Source organism: Bombyx mandarina, chromosome 04 (genome assembly GCF_030267445.1).
Source record: "Bombyx mandarina strain Sakado chromosome 04, ASM3026744v2".
Lineage (NCBI taxonomy): Eukaryota > Metazoa > Arthropoda > Insecta > Lepidoptera > Bombycidae > Bombyx > Bombyx mandarina.
Genome location: NC_143211.1, coordinates 16,250,760 through 16,271,153, shown reverse-complemented (window position 1 = coordinate 16,271,153; position 20,394 = coordinate 16,250,760). Strand labels below are relative to the sequence as shown.

General features: G+C 36.0%; 1 protein-coding gene across 1 annotated transcript in view; it reads left to right on the top strand.

Annotated features, from left to right (window-relative positions):
• Positions 1–5,739: 5,739 nt before the first annotated feature.
• caps (capricious) overlaps positions 5,740–20,394 on the top strand; it is a 476,818-nt gene continuing 462,163 nt past the window's right edge. Inside the window, exon 1 of the mRNA XM_089727184.1 lies at positions 5,740–5,984. The gene's annotated coding sequence lies outside the window, so the exon portion shown is untranslated. The remainder of the gene's footprint in view (positions 5,985–20,394) is intronic.

Below are 20,394 nucleotides of genomic sequence, written 5' to 3'. Positions count from 1 at the left end.
AATACGAATTGTTACGATTGGCGAGGCCTAAAGGTATATTTCTACACATCGAGGGGTAAAAGGATATTTGTTTTAAGCGATTATTATTACTACGGATTTCTTTTTTATTGCTTAGATGGGTGGACGAGCTCGCAGCCCACCTGGTGTTAAGTGGTTACTGGAGCCCATGGGCATCTACAACGTAAATGCGCCACCCACCTTGAGATATAAGTTCTAAGATCTCAGTATAGTTACAACGGCTGCTCCACCCTTCAAGCCGAAACGCATTACTGCTTCACGGCAGAAATAGGCAGGGCGGTGGTACCTACCCGCGCGGACTCACAAGAGGTCCTACCACCAGTAAATGTGTAGTCGCTTTCTTTCCTAAATAATATTAAAATCGTACCACTACACATGTACTAAAATTCTTTAATATAATTGACAGCTAGAACTTCCCACCTGGAATAGCTTAAGTCTTCACGGTACCCAAGACTGATAGAATAACAATATCAATTGCGAATGTTTTAGGTAATTTACCAAAATTTTTATTTAATTTAAATCATTATTTGCTGTATTTTATGTTTGGGTTGCTTGTTACTGGTGCTTTGATAAGATCTGTGATGTTCCTTGACAAATGAGTGACGTATCTTCAGAACAGCCTCTGGCTGTAGCGCTACACACGGACATAAAGGTTATTTCCAACTAGAAATAGTTTAATATTATTATATCTTACTTTTTCACGCAAAAACTACCGACTGGATTTTGATCAAAATTTACAATAATATAACTTATATAGCAGATTGACACGCAGGCTATAATTTATAAAGATGTATTGTGAATCACCCAAAACATAACAATAAGCGTCAATTAAGTAGGTAAAAAATCTGCCATCCTATTTTTTTTTTTTTTATTGCCCTTGTAGGCAGACGAGCATACGGCCCACCTGATGGTGAGTGGTTACCGTCGCCCATGGACTTCAGCAATGTCAGGGGCAGAGCCAAGGCGCTGCCTACCGCTTTCGTAATCAATAATAAATTAAATGTTCCCAAAGCGAAGCGAGGGCAGGTCACTAGTAATTAATTATTCGATATAACATAACGTAGATTCTATTCTTTTAAATGGTTCTATTCTTATTACTATGATTTCCGTAATCTTCTTCTGCTTCTTTTCCTTATCCCACATTGTCTGAGATTGGCGCAGGAAATCCTCTTATCATACTACATAGGGATTTGGTATGAGTTTTACGACCAGCTCCCTGGCTGATGTTAACCATCATTTGATAATATCTCTATACATCCATACCTGTGTTCCACAGGGAAGGGTTTTTCTGTTTCCTCGTTTGGTGTTTCTTTTACTTCATTCATATTTTTTTTACTATAAATATTGAAATTGAAATTTAGAATTCCAAACACCAAAATACAAAAATATAAAATTTTATTTGTTTAACTTTATTTAGATGTTCCTTTTGATCTTATAGCCTTCTGTTATTCCTATTCTCTTCTACCCTTCAGACTCATTGTGTTATTAGCCGATGTGCTGGTTGCATAAGAGTTACAGTATTGAAATCTAGCTTAAGTATTTCCTTGTCAGTATCGTTTAATTAAAATACAAAAGTAGATTTGACGTTTAAGACTAGACATAGAAATTTCATTAAATTGTACAACCAAAAAACCTTTTTTGTTGCTTTCACTAAAGGCCTGTCACATTGTAAATCCTCTTTAAAGAATTACATCTAGCGCTGCTCTCGTTTCTTTTTCTCCACAATTATTATCAGCACCGTGCTCTCAAACCATAATATGCTCACAACAAACTTACAATACGTCAAGCGATTTAAATTTGTAAGTGTATTAGAGATTAAGAAAGAAAACTTTTTGTTGAAATGCTGCAATGGGACTGGATTAATTTAAGTATAAGGAGACTCATGGCGTTTGTTATTTTTTTAAATTAATAAGAAACCAAAAATAAACATTAACACCAAAGATTTTTTCAATGGAATTCATAAACAAGGCAAATCTTATCTCATACGTTCGAGAATAAAAAAATATTGTATTCTATTTTAATTATCAACGAACATCAAATAAGCTTTCTTAAAGGACTGTAAACTCGTCACTTACCTACTATTGAACATAAGTTTTTAAGAATTTTTGTTTATAAAATTTTCGACTCTCCTCTTTAGTTTCTAACACAATAAATCACTAAGTCTAGTACTGCATAAGCCAAGTAGTAGAACGTATTTGCAATTTTAAGGTAAGTAGTATAGGGTTACGATCTTTGAAAATAAGAGAACGGTCGATGACATAATATTGTTAATTGCAAAAATTTTTACGTTACTATCCTGTTGCTGTAATTTATTTTTATTTTTTTATTGCTTATGTGGGTGGACGAGCTACCAGCCCACCTGGTGTTAAGTGGTTACTGGAACCCATAGAAATTTACAACGTAAATGCGCCACCCACCTTGAGATATAAGTTCTAAGGTCTCAGTATAGTTACAACGGCTGCCCCACCCTTCAAACCGAAATGCATTACTGCTTCACGGCAGAAATAGGCAGGGTGGTGGTACCTACCCGCGCGGACTTACAAGAGGTCCTATTACCAGTAATACACCAGTAATACCACCAGTAATACCACCAGTACTACTCCATTTGCGGTCTAAAGCTCTCTTAGATATCCTGTTCAAACTATAACCAAGCGAAAGCATCGCGGCATGACGTATGCTTAAATTACCTCGATCCACAAGGCAAATCCTACTTCGATGTGAAAGTAATAAATCGCTGGTTATATTTTATTCGGGCCTACTTAACGTGGCCATAAATTCTTGCCCGAAATGGTGATTGGGAACATCTAGGTGCATTAACTGAACCAGAAGCCGGGACATTTGTTTGGCACCCTAATCTGCAATTGAGTTTGATGCCTCATTAATATGGATGGGCGATTCACGATGTTTAAGTGGATTAATTCTTCGTATTTAGACGAAAACCGTTTTGTTCTGGCTGAAGTAGTTTGGTACGCCGGTGCTCCTTGGGTGATAAGAATTCATTTGGAATTTCTGGTTGTTTGTAGTATGGTATTGACCATTTTCTTTAGAATTATCAAGTTCTCAATAATATGCACAAGCTTAGATAGCCATAACTCACTGCTGCACTGCATTGCTGCTTCAATTATCAAGCTGAGAATCTAATCTAATAACGTAATCTTCAATAATATCATAGACTATAAAGTATATTATGTAGAGTTTACAATAGTATACCACAGATTATTCAAAGTATAGGAGAGAGCGGGAGAAGTAGGTTCCCTCGCGTACCTTTAAATATTTAATGAAAAGTATATCGCAAGTAGCATCAAATGATTATGAAAAGAACAATTTACTTAACTCATAACAAAGTGTACGGTGTCCAGGATGAAAGATTCGTGATATCAAAAATTGAGCAATTTTCGTTAACACAAGTTAATAACAATTTTAATTTGCATATTATTATCTCTGTAAATAACTTTTAAGTTGGTTCATATTTCGTGAATTGAACTCAGCTGATGGATCCACCCCGGGATCGAACCATAGGCTTGCATGTTAGCTGTTATAATGGCAACAATTTTGATCCTAAAATGTTTAAGCTAAATGTTTTTATCGGCTACAACAAAGATAATGTAAAGTACGTTGTCTAAAAATGTATATTATTTTAAATTGAGATAAGTTTTTTTTTATTCCTTAGATTGATGGACGAGCTCACAGCCCACGTGGTGTTAAGTGGTTACTGGAGGCCATAGACATCTACTTAAATAAGATAAATATAAATGTTGCGAAATACAAATAATGTTAGACTAATAAACTATCTGAACAGACAATAAGTCTTGTCTCAGCAACGAATACTGAGTACTATTAATACACTATGTACCTATTGTTTACATTGTAGCTTTTCTAAAACCGCAAAAGTTTCGAGCGAAACTTTTAACAATGGGTTAGGTTACATGAAATTTAGTTTGACCACAAAACCCTTTTGAAAATGAGACCCTTTAAATACTTTACGAGAGAAAACGATTGTTTTCAGCTACAAGACAACTTAATAAAGTGCCTGAGTATGAAAGCAATACGACAAAGCGTACCGAATGCGACTGTACTTGACCTAAGCTCGCAAACAATAACGAAAGCTTCGTCAAGAAAAACGCGAAACGGACAACGATTCTCTTGATGTGTATCTGAAGATAAAGTTTTCTTTTTTTCTTTCTTTCGTTCTTTTTTTTCTTTTCTTCCCTTTGAAAGAGAGGCGGTGACAGGCCGCTAATGGAACGTTACAGGGTAACGATTCGCTTTCCTGCATTGCGATACTGTTGTAGTGGATGCGTGATGCTATAAATATTTTTACTTTTAGTATTTTTTTAATTTTTTTTATTGCTTAGATGGTTGGACGAGCTCACAGCCCACCTGGTTTAAAGTGGTTACTGGAGCCCATAGACATCTACAACGTAAATGCGCCACCCATCTTGAGATGTAAGTTCTAAGGTCTCAGTATAGCTACAACGGCTGGCCCACGCTTCAAGCCGAAACGCATTACTGCTTCACGGCAGAAATAGGCAGGGTGGTGGTACCTACCCGCGCGACACACAAGAGGTCCTACCACCAGTAGTAATGTAGTATGCGATTTACGTTGCGATTGCGTATGTAAAAATGCTATCATAAAACTAAAGATATTTTGACAGATGCCTGAATCACGCTAATGTCATTTTCAAGATTTTCATGTACAAGTTTCGAATATCAACATTTCAATCGTCGGCCGTTGTTAAAATGATCATAAGTATGCATTTTTTTTATAAATTTTGTGTTCATATACTTTTGTAATAATTTGCAAAATGTTCGCTTTTTATGTGTATCACCTTTTAACTGCTTTGGCGATATTCTTGTTGCTATAAATAGATAGCAATCGAAGTCATCGCCTCCAATTTGTACTGATGCTAAGTTGTATATTATTTATAATTAAATTTTGTAACCATAGCTTCGTTTAGGACAGTTCCTTAATATTGAGAAATGAAATGTAGTTGTTCTTTTATTGCTCGTGCTTTCCTACAATTGTTGTTATTTGGTGCGATTTGTTCTGGTTTTCCAGAAATTTGATTATAATACATTCTAATATTGATCTTTAGCGATTTTTGGAAACTATATCATAAACTAACTTAAATATTATTAATACGATCCCACGATTAGCTGACAAGTTGCAACTGTAGAAATAATTGATCATACATCACTGATTTAATAGATCAAACTTATCGTGGAATTCGTTCGTGAGCTCTTCTTAACTACGTATTAAAATTTCATTAGATGTCCTTCTTCAAACGAGGCTTGTGGAGAGTACTCAACGATAGGCAGCGGCTTGGCTCTGCCCCTGGCATTGCTGAAGTCCATGGGCGATGGTAACCACTCACCATCAGGTAGGCAGTATGCTCGTTTGCCTACAAGACTATTATAAGAAAAGAATAGATCTGCCAGTGGGATTCGAACACTGATGTCGCATCGCCTGATACGAATCCCTTGCATTTAATGCTATAGACCGCTATTAATTCTTTAACTAATACATTACTAATCTACACAAACAGTTGTCTAATCTCATATCAAACTCTCATATCAAGTTGAAAAAAAAATCTACGACCATGAAATTAATATATCTAGCAATAAATTTGCGTAAAAACAAGCTGAGCTCCCACATTTGCATGCTGCAATTGTAAAGCACTGAAAACATTCAGTCCCATTCCGCCCGCCTCACTGAGCGCACGTTGGGCGGAAAAGCCTCCTTTATCCAACTAATACACGTAACAAAATATCTAAATAAACACTATAAACCTACTATTTCAAATCTTTAACAATAAACATAGCTTCCGAATCGAAAATAAAAGAAACTAAACTTTGTTGTTGTTCTTCTAAATTAAGTTTGAATTTTTCATGAACTTTTGAATTCTTCTGTGTGTGTGTGTGTGTGTTTTGTAAAACTGTATAGGTTTATTTTGGCTGATTTCGAGGTACGTATCCGTAATTTGTATTTAGAAATCGATTCCTTTTTTTTATTGCCTTTGTAGGCAGACGAGCGTACGGTCCACCTGATGGTGAGTGGTTACCGTCGCCCATGGACTTCAACAATGCCAGGGCAGACCTAAGCCGCTGCCTACCGTAAATCGGGCTACATTTAAGAGGTAATTATGATCAAATTCGCACTACTAATACATTTGATGCGTGAAAGATGAATAGTGGTATTCACGTAGTGATGTCTATGGGCTCCAATGAGCACTTCAAATAGGCAGGGAGCTTGTTCACCCGTCTACATATAAAAACATACAAGACTAACTACTTATTCATCTACATATAAATAAGTTTTGAAGTAACGTGGATACAATCATAAAAGGAAAACCTATCAAATTCACACTATCGAATTATTCAAGAGCTTCTGGTAGTAAACGATGACTGGAGGTCATAGACATTACGAAGTAAGCACCGGCGCCCACTTTGAGACACGGCGTCAAAATCGCACTTGCGTCCCATCCTTCAAGTCGGAACGCACGACTGCTTCCCGACAAAAATAGCTTCGGCTCTCAATAAGCTCTACCTTCAGTAAATCAAGTACATCCGAATAAAATGTATGCTGCGTTCTAATCAAACGAACTACTATCGATCAGACATTTTTGATGTGAAACATCTATAGCCGCACGTAAAACCAATTTCTGGCGTGGCGACGCATGCCGTGGCGACGCGTTGCCACGCTATATATGCAGTAGTGTGTACGGTGTGGCGACGCGTCGCCATGCGCAATCGACTGTGCGATTCTCTCCCACTCGATCCGGCGTTAAGCCATCTCTCTCGCTCGGACACTGAGCTCGGATACCTATAGTGTATACTCCGTACTCCGTAGTGTATACAGTGTTGTTTACTACAGTACACATAACCTGTGTTTTACTTGAAAACAAATTATTTTTTCGTAATATTTTATTTCATCATTATGACATATTTAGTTCCTATCACAATCTGTTCTTTTCTGCATACTACTTTTACAAAATAATGTCCATGTTTCACATCTGCCAGGGGCCCCTGACGGCTCACTTTTTTTTTTCTTTGGAAATCTAATTTTCTTTGGAAATTCCAATCTGCGTACACGAATTACAAGAACAATGTTTATGATTTAACGAGATTACGTCACTGCTGTTTGAAGTCAAACAATTCGTAAAATTTAATGAAAATTTAATATGACTGGCTCCGACTCGATTCTGTGTTATGATTAAAATTTTGACTATAGCTTCATTAACGTGTAATTAATTTCTTGATTGTTAGACGAAATAAGCGATCGGCAGATTTCCTTTGGATTATTAACAATCAATATGTTTTATTGATAAAGAATCACGGGGGAACTGAACGCACTTCTAATATGTTTATTCGTGTTTTTGGTGGATTGCTAGGACTTCTATAAAAGAACATTATTTTTTAATAAATGCTATAAATCTGAGTAACTAGTATTACTGGCCTGATAGATTATTGGCGATTTTTAAATATTGTAAAATTAAGATTTATTGCATTAAAATGGTTGGTGGTGTTCACACTTTCGTCATTCTTCGGTACCAACTTTACTTAGGGTAGACCATGAACTCCCACTCTTCAAATAACACTATAGGCTAGAATGACATCTCAATGTTATCTGGGTAATAACTCGGGCAAGAATTTTGGATTCATTTCACTTTAATTGACGATTTTGACGACTGATTGGTCTTGAAGGGGACCGCTCCTGTTGGGTATCTTCATTTATTGTCAATTGTTTTTATTAAATCGTTTCATTTTCTTAAGTTCAAATTAGGGTCTACTGTCTTTTGGGCGCAAAACATACGTAACGCGTAAAAAAACAGGTCAGACAGGTCCCGATACTGACGGGCACTTACTGAAAATCAAAACCGGACTATCGGAATAATGAGTTACTAATTCTCTCAATCTTATAGCTTGTGCCCAGTTAAAGGGATAATCTCGTTTATAAACAGAAATTCCAAAATATAACAATGAAAAGATTTAGTCCCATTTAATTCCAATTCGGACCAATTAAATTGACGACGTAAATATTATCTGAAAACTGAGGATCACGGAAAGTATCTCGTTACATCATTATTGCTGAAAATAATATTTTCCTATTGACCCAAATACAACCTTTATTGCCCAGCTTTCGGGTAACAACTAATCGAAAAGACCTCCGTTTGTACACTTCGTAAACATCAGAGGGGGCTCTACAGAAATTGGATTGTTTTGGTAAGATAAAGTTTTAAGTCCAAATATAAATAAAAACAAGTATAGACTGAATTGCTTTAAAAATATTAGAACCACTAAAATTCGTTTAGAATTCAAAATTTTGATTTTACTTCATAATAATATTTTCTTCGTGCTTACCTTACCTGATGGTTAATACTCTTCGCCTATACACTTCAACAAGGCCAGGAGCCTAGTCAAGTCAAAGACAACTGACTATACGTCATAGCTGAATTGTAAATGGTAATATGATATATTATGTTTATGGTTTACTAGAGGTCCCGCAGTAGTTGAAATTCGACTCTAATTAATTGGAATTGTAAGTTTGTACACTATTATGATTGTATTTTATACTTCTATAATCACAAATTTTGCCAAGGCTTCACTATAAAAAAATATTAATAAAGACAAACAATATTTAATCTATTCTCAATTTGACCACAGAGCCACAGACGTCAAGAACAAAAGTTTGACAATATGTATGCATGCGTGTGTGCGTCAAATACATGATATGTAGTGTGTGTAATGTTTTCTTTATTGATTTAATGTATCTTTTATGCATTATTTTTAAAAAATATCAGCATTGAGCACTTCTTCTCTATATTCTCTATAAGTCTGGAAAATTTCATACTCCTCCATCCGCGCAATTTTCGTAAAAAGGGATACAAAATTTTTGCTTCACGTATTAATACCTATATAGATAACATTGAATTTCTAGCTTTAATTTTATGTAATATAATCAATAAAAAATGTGTTAGGGCTGTTTGCTTGTAAGTAAATATAAAAAAAATTGATATTAGAGATAAAATAATTTATTTAATTTTAAATTAACTACGCGCGTACAACATTAATTTTATTAACACTACACTATTCTTCAAACTGGATCTTTTTTATAGTTAGTTGAATAGTTGATTTAATACGTTAGGATTCCTGAGCTCCAAAAACAGTAAACCAACAACCCTGAGGACATGAGGTCAGAGTCTCAATTATATTGTAATAGCAGCTGTTTTATTGTTCGTATAAAACGCATTTTCTTCGTGGCAGAAATACACAGCATAGCGGTTGAATACCAAATATCTGCATTAATTTAATTAATTCGTAAAAAAAAATCAGCCCAATGGTAATTTGCTCTACATCATAAAATAATTGTATTGAATCGGTACATGAAAAGCTTCGTGAAAAGCCCAACATAATATTGTATTCAAAATTTATTGTTAAACTTCAAACATTAACCCGACTACTAACCCGAATATCGACGTTCACTTGTCATGTGGGATTGCCCGTGCTCCCAGCTGGCATGTTGGTTGTCACCTGTCAATTGTGACTAGCTACGCGAGCGAAATATCGATGGGTGCGTTTAGGAAAGCGCTGACGCTACTAATAGGTATTTCATCATAAATTTTACACTCCTGACATTTTATTGCGTAAATGGACGAACGTGCAGACGGCTCAACTGATGTAAAGTGATTATAGGAGTAAAAAATCATAACGTGGCATAGACAAAGACATAAAAATGCTGCTACTCTACATTGGAGGTCGGTATCTCAATTGTATTTTTTTAATAATTGCCTTCTCTTATAAATTGACTATTAAACAGCCTACTTGATGGTAAACAGGAAAAAAACCTTGTCAACAAAAAAATTAACACACCATAATATTCCCACACTAAAATCGAATTAGAAAATTAAAATTTATTAATCGTCACATTTTTGGAATCTCATTGTCAAATGGTCATATACGATATACGACACTATATGAAAAAGGCTATACGATCGTATTTCAGCCACAGTTCCCGGAATACTCTCGGATTCCGGAAAATTTTCATTTCGAATCTCTGCTGGAATTCTGCGTAAACCAAAACCACCATGAATGCTTGCTTCATTATAAAAAAAAATTACGACTTTAGTTTACTATATATATTATATAATACATTATTATACATACATACATACATACTTACATATTATACATAGATATTGTACATACATAATAATAATATATATTACATTATATAATACGATTTTAATTTCCATTAATCCCGTCTCTATGCACGGCATATAGTGAACTGCAGGCGGAGTCCTTTTAATTGCAGTTATAAAAATGTTACCTGCATATTTACTGCGCGTTTTACGCTCTTTCATGACAACGAAAACAATTACTCTGGACCATCTTGAGCATTAATTGCGCGGCCGTAAAAATAATTTAAGTAACATTAATTTATTAATTTTAGTCTTCAAATTCATTTAACTAGTTATTTATTATGATAATAGCTTGACGATAATTTGGTTTCTTCAACAAATTAAAGTGTTGTCGGTGCTTGAAAAAAGCACTTAAAATGATTCTGAAGCTTTAGATCGACAAGTGGATTTTGACACAGAAACGATAAGTTTAGTTACAACATTACTGATGAAATATTAAATTATGATCCTCATGTCAGTTTTATATTGTCAGGTCTTGTATTAATACCTACAGGTATATTACGAGAACTATAATGAGATGCATATCGTGCAATGTGCAGCGCATTCCATCGCTGATGTCTATAAGCGGCAATCACCACTTAATAACGAGCAAGCTACCTGCTCCTTTGTCTTCGCTAAAAGAAAGGGAACCACAAGCATTCACGATTTTTTTAATTAATCATCACTACAAAGTATAAAACAAAGTCGCTTTCTCTGTCCCTATATCCTTATGTATGCTTAAATCTTTAAAACTACGCAACAGATTTTGATGCGGTTTTTTTAATAAATAGAGTGGTTAAAGAGGAAGGTTTTTATGTATCATAACATCCATTAAATAGTGGAGAAATCAATAATAAACTACAGTTTCCGAAGCGAACGAGGGCGGGTCGCTAGTGAAATATAAATTGCATAATATTGCCCAATGAAACACAAATCAACTTTTTTCGTATAATAAACCTTACCAGTCACAAGTAATCATTAATACACTTAATTATAAATGACCAACAAGTTCTTTCAGCAATGAATTGCATAAAATTCAAAAAAAAACCTGTCTTAATATCAAACATCGAACCTTGTTTACTACTGACTCAAGTAACAAACATGTTTCATACAATTACCGCACATACTACTCAGGAGATTAGTCTTTTAATTCCTTGACTTACGTCGAATGCTAACGCTTGGTGATTTGCTTTAGTTTCAAATTATTGCGACAGGGCACGAGCAGCCCCTTTTGTTTTAAAAATGAACGAAATTTTGATTGGATTTTTGCTTAATTAACCGGGAAGTAGAGAATATTTACACTGCGTACGGTGTCCTATATCAACGACAGACTTAACAGGGCTTATAAATTATTATATGCTGAGCTTGGGCTACTTTTGACATTACACCTTTGGCTATTTATAATTCTACATTATAGAAGCAGTTCCCAAGAAGTTTTGTTTTCTAGGCTGAAAGCTTATTTTGGGTAAGCTTGGGAATCTAATAGCGGACGGGGTATTCTTATGCATTTAAAAAAAAGCTGATACTTAATATCAAAATACCAAATTTTAAATTACGAATACACAACAAAATGAAGTCCACAACCCAACAAAGCAATATTTGTCTTTTAAAAATAATAATTCCAACACATCCACCAAAAGTTGTCGATTTAAACCCGAATCCGCAAATCGGTAGACAAAACAAAGGGCATCAAAGAGAATTAGAAAGGAAAAGGCCCATTTCCGATTAGCGAGGGCCGAGAGTGCGCAAGACACAGGTGTATATAATCACAGAATAACAGAGTTTGGCTATTATGAAATAACTCTTGTTGATAGCAAATCTTTTTTTTTCCAATTTTTTTTTCCATTATTTTAGCGTATAGAAATTTGGAGATAGAAACAAAACCAAAAAAAAGCACTATTATTATTAAAAAGAATATAAATGCAACACAAAACGCAGAGAGAGAGATAGCTTGGCGTTAATTTTTATGGTCAACCTAGTATTACTATGGAATAACTATAATATAACAATGTGAGTTCCATCACTCCATATTAGGTTTACCACAAGGTGAGTCCAGGACCTGCTAAAAGTCGTGAAAATCTGCTGAATGCAGGCTGCAGGGCCGATCATTGTATTCAACCTTGAAGAGGTACATGTCCAGTAGTGGACGACTGTGGGCTGATGATGTTGATGTAGTACCTAATATCTTATCGTCAAAGTCTATATTTTATTGGTGTTATTGTGAACCTGTACATATTAGTAGATCCTCCATCCTGCTTATTTCTCCCTCGTGCATTCCAGATTGAAGATGCTATTGAGAGTTCAACCTTATGCCTAGCTGTGGGTGGGGGCATTTATGTTGTAGCATCTATGAGATCTATTAATTGCTTAAGATCACATGAGAACTAATTATATTGTCGTGGAACAGGCCACGAAAGTGTATCTGAATTAGCTTGCTTCAAGAAAGCCCGGTCTCTAACAGATATATCACCTCGCGTGTCCAGACCCGCGGAATTGTTGGATAGACCAATTTGCATGTTAACACAGGAGTTAGACAATCCGGTAATTGAATGCGAAGGCTTCGGATGTAATCTATTCCGGTTTGTCAATCCCTTTGAGGGTTCGTTATTAATCCGGTCAGGTACATTTTAAAATACTGGCTTTGTTTTCGAACTGAATTTGTAGTAGAAAATTTTGTATTAAAAGGTTGTACAACGACACAAATATTTTTTTAAATTAAAAACAAAACGAAGAAGACAGTCGTACAGAGCAGTCAAAGGAATATTAAATAAAATATATAGTGTATAAAACAGTCACTGATTCTAGGACATAACAAAGAAGAGATCTTCCATTGAATGAGCGGTAATGCTCGGTAGACTGGCGGTCCAAGCGTTACCTGGAACTTGTATACTTACAAACTTATCTTGGAAATGCAATCCAGGCCTTTTGTACAGTATCTATCTCTAAATAACGAAAGCTTTAAAGTATTCGCAATGTCGGAAAATTTAATTTATTTGAGGAGAGTTTTTGGGCTTTTGGGATTTGGCTATATCCCTGGCATTACCTACGACCATGATGAACGGTGACAATACACTATTGCAACTAATTTAATCTACAAACGCGGTAAAATAATCTAAATAAAGTCAAAACAATGATCATGATATAACATTCTAAAAGTAGCTTTAACTGATCTCAGATCTTAGATCTCAGGTCCACAGCCGTGTTCACGATCACCAGCTCCGATACACACTCAACAATAGGTGTGCAGTGAACTTGTTGCCCTTCTCAAAAATAATAAAGAGAAAATAAAATAAATAATATTAATCTCTAAAACTAAATTAAATGTGCAGATCTCCCAATAGTCCTCATATCATTAGTATTATAGAAAAACCTACAACGAAACCTCCATAAACCAATAAAAATAAACTCAAATGACCCCAATAAATAAACCGTACAGTCCATAATTAATCCAGTAATTACATCGAGGTATATCCTGTCGCTTCTATGAAATTCAATTAATACTAAAGCGAGTCTTTTGTAACGTCCCTACTGTTGGTAACATAATTAATCAGCTCAACCCTATACAAAGGTTTTTCTGTTGCAATGTTTTTTATATTTAACTAAATTGATGGCCGAGATCGCGGGTCACTTAATGTTAGTATGTACCAGTGTCCATAGACATCTTGAATGCCACTCACTTCGAGGTATGAATTTATTCTGTACAACGGCTGCCGTCCCACTATTCAAAACTTTATCAAATCTAAATCCATTCCAAATTTCACTTGGTTCACATATTATGGCTCATAAGCTCATCGTCCCAGCGACAAAAACAAACACTTAACAGCATCTAATGAAGATTATCGGAAACCATTCTAACAGCTAAACAATGGTATGAAAGCCAAGTTGTAATATACTGGTTAAAGTTTGGACGTGGCGAGTGCTCGCAAGCTGTGCCTTGATTTACGGCTTATTTCAAAGGCTGTGAGGTGTGAAGATTGAAATGAACACTAAAGAGAATTTGTTCTTTTTCCTTCTTTTTAGTCGCTCTCTCATGGTTGATGATCGTGATTCTTCTTCTCACTGTTTCTCTCCACCTATTTTTATTGGACTTCAACCTCTGGGCCTTTTGCCTTCTATTTTATCGGTAACAATGAGCCTTCCCAGGCTATCGCTTTTTTCTAATAAGTTTGTATTATTTATACCTCACTCTCTTTTGCCCTTTGATCAATAGATGCTTCTAAATTTGTTATGCCCTAAGTTACGTTAGAAAACTGACCTTCTAACCTCCTTTGTGACCAAATTACGTGACTGTTTTGAGGAAAACATAATAAAAACCATGGCATTTATAGCCATAACACTTCTGTATAGTATTAAAAGTCTCTGTTACATAGTTTTACATTTAATGGGTCTGTGTATTCATGTTTATTTTCTATAACTGATTCCTTACGTTTAGCGTGCTTTCTCTAACAACCGCGTATGCACTCGACATACTGAAAATATTTCGAGATCAGCGCTCTCAAGAAACTCTCGGCTCGGGTCGCAATGACCTAAGAATTTTAATAAGGACCCGCGCGGGTCACTAAGTTGCGATAGTACATTGCTAAGCCATGCCACTGATCCACTTTACAGATACTGTCAGAAGGACCAAGAAACTGTCAAACGCTTCGAAAAGTTCTAGAATATCTGAAGAAGGAAATCTGTTCAGTTCATGTTAGATTTTGGTCTGGGTTAACATATTTATACTTAGAGGTAAAAAACTATAAAAATCTGAAAAAAAAACATTTTTTTAATTGTAACTAGATTGTTCTTGTTCAAATTTGTAATTGCTCTTGAGTGACGACATTTCAGAATAATCTTTATGTCTAGCGAGGAAATAAAATCCACTTAAACTGCTAATTCTTGGAATTATTTCTATTTCGTTTTCAACAACCAGCTGCATTTCTACTTAGCATTATTATAGAAACAATAAAACAGATATCACCAACGCGCAGTTTATTGTTCGCAATTCAATTAAAGTAAATTGTCTTTCATGACTTGGGCATTAGACAAGATACTCTCTCCTGCATCTATTAATAGAATAATTCTATTAATATATAATATTTTTAGCAACGGCTTAATAATTTAAATAAATAAAAAAAAATACAAAAGTGGGTAGGAACGATCGACACATAATATTAAATCTAATACAAGTGAACGCTGCGCACGCTGCTAGCAAAAAAGTGATCCGAGGTGGCGTGATGTCCCCGCTGGTCGGTCGGTTGCCCCTCCAGATGACGTCACGAGTCCACGTGAGTGCTCGTCATCAATGGCTCCGCCCATCGACTTTGACTTAAGAGGAAGTCGCCTCTAATACGGCCTCTCCTGACTGGTGGACGTCCACGTTCACCTCGATGTCATGACCGTCTTCAATCTCTGACTATGCAGGACTCACTGCGTGCACAGCGTTTCTATCTGGGTGTTCTATGATATCGTCATAGAAATAGATTGTTTGCATTACCATCATGATTTCTGTACCATGAACCATTAGTAAAAGTTAGTAGTTTTTGTGAGCATTTTACATCACATTTCAGTGTGTTCATGTATAGTAAGTAGGCTCTTGTTGAGTTACGTTAGATGTACTGACGACATGGCACTGTTACCATATCGGGTGTATAATATACTGTGAGAGTAAAGTCTGGTTGACATGGCCAAGTTAACATGTCAAGCCAATACACTCGTAACGTGAACTGCGTTACCACGTCACACCTTTACGTGAACTTTGTTACCACGTCACAACATATACGTGAACTATGTTACCACGTTACAACATCTACGTGAACTATGTTACCACGTTACAACATCTACGTGAACTATGTTACCACGTAATTCTCTGCGTGAACTATGTTACCACGGTACAACATCTACGTGAACAATGTTACCACGTAAATCTCTGCGTGAACTATGTTACCACGTAAATCTCTGCGTGAACTATGTTACCACGGTACAACATCTACGTGAACTATGTTACCACGTAAATCTCTGGAAGCATGCAGTCAACCCCAAGAATGTTTGACATTACGCGTCACTGGTGACTCAACTAGTGCCTGAACCCTACGAGGACTCGGCCTTACCTGACCTCCACCAAAAATTAAATCAAATCGTGAATCTGTAGACTAGCGTTCGCGAGTCAACCAGAGGGCCCATTATGCCCCGTATCATTATTAAAGTTCCGAGTTTGTCAGTCAGACCTCTGACCATCTTAAGACAGAGCAACGATCTCCTGGCCCACTCGACGTATGATGCAAAGCAATCTGATGCTAATTGCATAGCATTATAAAGAATATTGGCATAGTCTAACTTTTGCGGACCCAACGGCTTAAAGTCTTTTACGAAATTACCCCACGTCCGGTCACTAGACAATCACACGTGTAACCAAGTACGCTCATCATTCTTAAGACAGCCCAAAACTCGTGACAAATACTCGGTGCCTTCCCAGTTAAGGATCTAGCCCGTTCTACTTCCTTACACAATGTGTCTATGTATTGCACGGCAGGGTAAAACTTAGAAATAAGGTAACCATGAGTTCGATCTGAATTTACGAATCTAATGGATTCGGTTAACATCCGTGCTGATGTGGTAGTTGCCTCTTTATTGTCACAACGCGTGGTGGAACTATTTTACATCTATTCTCAAACGCGGGTACAATCGACACGGCGATGGAACAAGACGGCATCCCGTTTACATGATCACCGACTTGGACAGTCGGACTGTTGTCTAATTGACGTATTGATGGAGTGTGTTGCCGACTAGTAACATTTTGAACCCTTCGAATGTTATTTCCACCCATCGAAACTGAGCATTCAGTCTCGAGCATGTTCTATCGCGTCAATAAAAATAGACCGTAAGGTCGGTTGTGATAAAGTCGTTGACCTAGTTACTTGGTGATTTATTACATTTGATAAGAGGGTATCCGACAAAAATCTACTTCGCACCAAGAATCGATATCATGGGATCAAAATTAGAAATATAAAAATGTTTCGACCTTACTTTGGACAGTGCACTTAATGCTCCGATGATCCTGTCTGTAGCGTCGTACGCGCGGGACTCTGACGGCGGCGGTGATGTGATTCCCAACGCCACCACGGGTCCGGCGCCACCACCGTCCGCGGTCGAGGGACGTGCGTCTTCTATCTGCGACCCTAGCGGGCTCGACTCACGCGCAACGTTCACATTTGAGTTTTAAGCAATTAAACGAGCCAATATTATTCCTAATTGGTCTCGAACTTTCGGCGAATGCGAGCGTCCTCCTACCCTGCTTCCAGTTACACGTATATCGGTCATTACGTTGTTAATTTAATGCAAATTTTAAAAACAAACTGTACGCCAGGATAACCCAAAAGCGGATAGGGCACAAGCCCTATCCCACTTCTGATTTTAGCAACGGCTTAATAATTTAAAAAAATAAAAAAAAATACAAAAGTGGGTAGGAACGATCGACACAGAATATTAAATCTAATACAAGTGAACGCTGCGCACGCTGCTAGCAAAAAAGTGATCCGAGGTGGCGTGATGTCCCCGCTGGTCGGTCGGTTGCCCCTCCAGATGACGTCACGAGTCCACGTGAGTGCTCGTCATCAATGGCTCCGCCCATCGACTTTGACTTAAGAGGAAGTCGCCTCTAATAATATAATATAAAAAATATGTTAGGATTAATTATTAATCCTAACATATTTTTTCTGTGCATTAACATCTCTGTAGAAAAAATCTGAAAGAGATACCTCTTTGCGATAAATTGGCTAATTATTAGACATAAATATTTCAAAGATTTGCAGCAAATTTTTAAACACTTAAAAAAGAGTTTTCTATCAATTTAAAATTTATAACAGCCTTACAGGTTAATAAACATGAGCTAACCTAAACAATGTGTGCTTATTACGAAAGAGCGACACACGTGAACCGAGACTCCTAACTCGATACAACTTCCGCGCAGGTTTCGTAATTAATTGAATTACAACCGAGTATCGAAGTTCCGGGATCTGCGCTCGTCACTGTACGCTGTAAATAACTTCAGTTGGTTTTATATATTCAACGAGATTGCAGTTGAGTTCTAGGTACGTTCATTTGTAAGTGGATGGAATTAAATTTAATCGTCGGATAGGATTTTAATAAAATATTAACTAAACTGTTTAAATTGCCGTTACAGTTATAATAACGTTACGTTATAATAACAGTTGCCCGTACACAAAAATTTGTTTTTCAATTTTGTGTACTTGGCAACTGTTGTTATTTCGTTACTTTTTTTCCTACCTATGCTGATAGCCTTGAGAGGCTATATCAGCTTCTCATTGATGTGTAGGTGAGTTTACGGGGCTCAAACTGGAGTGATGCTAACACTGACCCTAGCAAAAGCAGTGCTTCGCAGAATCTACCACCGGATCGGAAACGCGACCCACTGAGAAGATCCCTCGAGAAACTCAGTGGGCTAGTTCGTTACAACCACAACACGTAGTCATTAAAACAGCCGCTCAACTTGATTTCTACCTCAAATTAGCTGATGCACTGGAATTGTCTTTTGAATTCATCATCAGCTTATAGCAGTCCACGGCTGGACATAGACTGCACACCACTGAGCACTAATTATTATTAACAATAACCAAATACCACCAATTAACACTATCTTATACTCGTATTACGTATTCAATCTTTGGGCGGTCCTGATGCGTGTAGTAAAAATCAAACCCGCAAAATTATAATTTGCATAATTACTGGTGGTAGGACCTCTTGTGAGTCCGCGTGGATAATAGATTAATATGGTGTGTCTTTAATATTATTTGTCTATAATGTAGTTTTGGCGAAATCTGTGAGTACAGAATTATAATAATCTTTGACAATAGAATCATAATCATGTTCAAAATTATAATTTCAATAATTTTAGTCGAATTTCGGCTACTGCGGGACCACTAGTTTATTTAATTTTGTTAATTACTCTGTGTCGCATCTTATACATTTTAGCAATGTTTGTAGGTTTTGAACTTCTTTCCAGTGGAACGAAAGAACGAGTAGTCAAACAAATTTTTATAAAAAAATTCATAAGAATGTCATATAAATTATTCCGTATCTTCTTCTTAAAATTTAATTACTATCTTATTTATCTTATTATTCAAAAACATAGTAACATTAACATAGTTAAACAAAAAATCAACAAAATTACATCCTATTCTAATTTATTGCTCAATTATGAATGAATGAATGAATGATTTATTTTATTTCAGACAACAATAAGTCCATATGTGTACATAGTATCATTGAAATATACTTAATGTATTATGTGTGTTCGTGTATGTATGTGTGTGTGTGTACGGGCCGAGCTTACATTTTGTTCTTAATTATAATCTGATTCTCATTTTAATAAGAGATAATAGGTAATTTCAGTAGAATCCGCTCAATTATTGAAAAAAAAAAGAACTTTATGTATCTCGTTTCGGTTTGAGGGCAAAAACAGAAGCGTATTAAGGCTACATCAAAAATATAATTTATTTAATAATAAATTATTATCAGTGTAAATAATATACTATTCGATATTGTTATAATGGGGTACCATTATGTACAAAATCTGCGTCGATTTATTACAATATGATGAATCCCCACTTTTATAATGATTCTAATTAAAATCTGTTAATTGTAACTAAATTACCAAATCATTCCGGCCTTCGAAACCTGAACAAGTAGGTACCTTTTTGCTTAACTCAATTTACGTACGTAATTTTAATGTACCTACGTAAGGAATAACAATATTATATAAAGTATAATAAAAATGAAACTCTCATAAAATTTAAATTTTATGTAACGTTAAAAACGTTTAAGCCTAAAGGACCAAGGTACTCATTACAAGCGTTGCAATCAAATACCCGTGTTCAAATCCCGCAAGCAGGTACTATATTTCTCTAAAACCATACATACTTAACACATGTTCACAAATGACTTCCACTATGAAAGAATACAAGAATACTATCAAGTAATTCCTGGATTTGGACCACCATCTTAAGTAATTATGTTGCAAAGCGCCTTCCAATTGTAGTGGTTTAACAGCGAGTCTACAATACGATTGAGACTGCAAAACGACAGCTGTTGTCGTGCTGTCGCTGACCTAAAGCAATAAGAAAAACCGTGACCTCAAAACGCCTACTAGAATACCTCCCTACGAACATGCTAATACCATAACAGAGATAGCCAAAGTTTT